This window comes from Myiozetetes cayanensis, unplaced genomic scaffold, assembly GCF_022539395.1.
Source record: "Myiozetetes cayanensis isolate MyiCay16 unplaced genomic scaffold, myiCay2020 scf2-11, whole genome shotgun sequence".
In the NCBI taxonomy this organism is placed as follows: Eukaryota; Metazoa; Chordata; class Aves; order Passeriformes; family Tyrannidae; genus Myiozetetes; species Myiozetetes cayanensis.
Genome location: NW_026087411.1, coordinates 27,113,923 through 27,117,378, shown reverse-complemented (window position 1 = coordinate 27,117,378; position 3,456 = coordinate 27,113,923).

Sequence of the window (3,456 nt, the reverse complement as noted above, 5' to 3'; positions counted from 1 at the left end):
CAGGGGCAGCGCCCGCCCGGGCGCGGGGGCGGGCGGCGGGGCTGCGGGGCTGGGGCCGCCGTGCGGGAGCGGCCGCTCGCCCCGGCCCCGCTGCCCGCACACGCATGCACAGAACACCCCGCGCCTCCCCGCCCCGAGAGGTGCTCGGGAGCCGCGGGCACCCCCTGCCCCGCGCGGGCGGCGGGGGCGCGTTCGTTCTGCGCTGATCCCCCCCTCCCACCCAACCATCGCCCTGCCCGTACAAAGGAAACTCCGGCCGCATCCCGTGGCATTAACCCCTAACTGAGCCGATACGTATGGAAATAATCAACGGGATGTGAAAGGATTTTGTTCTGCGCTGGGTTTATTGTCTTTGGGGTCTGAAGTCCAGGAGTAGGAATGGGTTTAAGAACACCAAAGTGTGTGGTTTAAACAGTCTTGAGTGCACGTTTGCTGAAGGACCAGGGGACAAGATCTAGAAAGAGTAAGTACTGCAAGAAAAATGAGTGAAATCATGCTCCCACTAGTGTCAGTGGCAAAAGTCTCACTTTTCAGTGGCACTAGATTGTCACCCTAGCAAGCTGTTTTGAACTTCACATTTTCAAAGGGTAGAAATACATTTACAGTCAGGCAGAAAATAATTGCCTTTTCTAGTCTGTATTTTTTGCAGATTTATGCCATAAGCCCTATCCAGCTACAACAAAACTCACACATAACAGTGCAAGCCACGAGGAGACCTCTGTGTTGTAGAATTTGTGTTTCTGTTTGATCTGACATGCTTCATGGAGAATATAAATGCAAATCCCACATTGCACAAAGCTTATCTGAATATTCAGTCAAACATATTTTCAAATCAGGACGAAATAGAAAAGTTATTAGTTTGCAAGTTTTTCAGTTTAGTGAATCAAGCTTTCGTGCCTTCGGACCACAGAGGGGGCAAGCAGGACATCCAAGACTCTGCTGCAGCCTCGTCACAGTTCATCCAGAGAGCATCAAACTTACGAGTAGACTGAGGCTGCCCCAGGAGGTATTTTCTCAGCCTTTGGAAAATACCAGCTATAAAAGAAAGCTGGGTTTAGCAAGAAGTCAACCAGCAACCAGCACAGGACTCAGTGCACAGGTCTCCCAAACAACTTTTCCTAATAGGCAGGTATGTCCAGTGTAAGCAGCTATTTCAGGGTGGGTTTTGGCAGCAGGCCCAGGAAAACTGCTTTACAGTGATCTACCTAGAGGTTCCCAGGTATCCACGAGAGACTTGAAATCATGTAGATACTCAGTGGTCCAGGTAGCATCCACTCCCATTTTGCTGTACTTGCCAATCTATACACTTAGGAGCACCCAACACTTGCATTCCTGAACAAAAGCACCCCAGGCTGCTATCTGCTCAATCGATGGGAAGTACACTTCCTCCACTCTGCTGCTTGCTTAATTGCTAGTGTTGCTTCTCAAATCCTGTAATCATCATTTTGAACTTGCACAATCTCAGTCAAATGATTCTCATCCAGTCCTCCATCTCACTCAGACAATGGATGGCCAATTAGTCTGCGCTAAATATTTAGAGAAGATGAAAATACAGAACTGGCAAACCAAAATGCTCGCCTCGGCTCTCTCCTCACCAGCCTGGCTGGTTGCACAGCCAGGGAGTCACATAGCTACAGGAGTGGGACCTCGTAAAACCTAACAGGAGTCCCACGGCAATTTGAGTCTATGTAGTCACCCATAGGGGTGTAGGACTGTTGGTTTCATCCACAGAACATGCACTGTGTTTTTCACCCTCTGCAGATGTCATCTTCCAGCCAGCACCCATAGCACTGTGATAAGGAGGGTGCAACTATGAGGAGAATATACATGCCAAAAGTTCCTGGAAATTGATTTATTCTCTTAAACTTTTCTCGCTTTCAGCAGCTTAGAGCCTCTGTTCGGTGTCAACTGACATGGATAAGCTATATCAGCGCAATGGATACCTTACCAGGAATCGCATCCTTCTTTCAGGTAGATTAACAATCTGTTCTGTGTAATATGCTTTTTCAGCAGTACAAATATAAAAAGTGCTAAAATAATTACCTACCTGTAACAAATATTATTTTAAGTATCTTCATTAAAGACACTGAATTTAGGCATTTTTTCCCTAACTTCTTTCATAAGCTAGTAAAAATAAATGAGTATGAACTGTTAAAAGGAAACTCATCACCTGGGATGATTAAAATGTATTTTTTTTCCTCATTCTTTGCTATAAAGTTGTTAGGAAATGAAAAACAGTTCCATCTAGTTTTTCGCAAAAGGGACACTTTCTGAGTAGTTCTAGGTTATGCACTGAATGGTTACTTTAGCATCACATATGAGCACTAAACAATCCATTTTTTCATTTTAGGTATTAAAATTTTGCTTTTTAGGATTTCTGTAAGATTTCTATATGTATATGAGGCAGAGTACTAATTGGGAAGAAGAAATGTAGCTAGATTAACCTTAGAAATAAGGCCTATTCCAAATAATTCAGACCAGTAAAGGAGGAAAGTGTATAGAGGAGAAGGTCTAATAAATGATGGGAAGCCTATGATACAAATGTAGTGAAACTCCATAGATGACTGTGCAGTTAAACATTTTTTGGAAGCAATTCCTGGGGTATACAGACTTCACAAGTAAAACATGGAGTGGGACTGTGAAGTAGAATCACTAAGTCCTTCATCTGAGTTACCAAGAGCAGGGAAAATAGAAGAGAGAGGGATGGAGCCAGACCTTAGTGTAAGCAGCAAAAGACCTGTTTGGTCTATGGAATTAGAGAATAAGGGGTGTTAATTGTGTAACCAACACATTTTGAAAAGACAGATCAGATCTGACCATGTCCATTATTAATATCTCTGAATTTAACCCTGACACTTATACAGTCTAGTTATTTTCATAAACTGTGCTGCCACTCTGTGTTGTGAGTACACTCCAGCAGTTCTCTGTCCACATCGTCCTGTTCACCCTGTCAGATAAGCCATGGTGCCTCACTTTGTCACTGGGTTGCTGTGCATCTCTAGAGGGTGGTCATGCATCTCATTACAAAGGTGGACATCTTCTCATGTTGGGTAAAATGACTTCATGGAAGTAGCCAGTATTTAGGAAACACCCTTAAAAAAATGCCAAGTCTGAGTCAAAGCTGAAAGTGATGTCTGAAAAACACTCAGATTAGTCCCACAAAGTCCATCAGAGGATTAATTTTTCAGGCATCCCTGTCTGTGGAAGATTGGAAGAACCGTGGTTTATGGTTCTCTAAAAGAACTTTTAGACTTACAAGGAATGTTAAGTCTTTAGGAAAGTCAATGAAAAGGGCGATGACATCTGAATGCCCTGTTTGCAGCATATTGTCTTTCAGACCAATCAATCTCTCATCCTCAAGCAGAGCTGTCCGTAAGCAGCAGAAGGTTACACCCGAGTGGACATAGCACAAGTCTGGTTTTTAGTCCAAATGATTTACTGTTGTCATAAATGGTG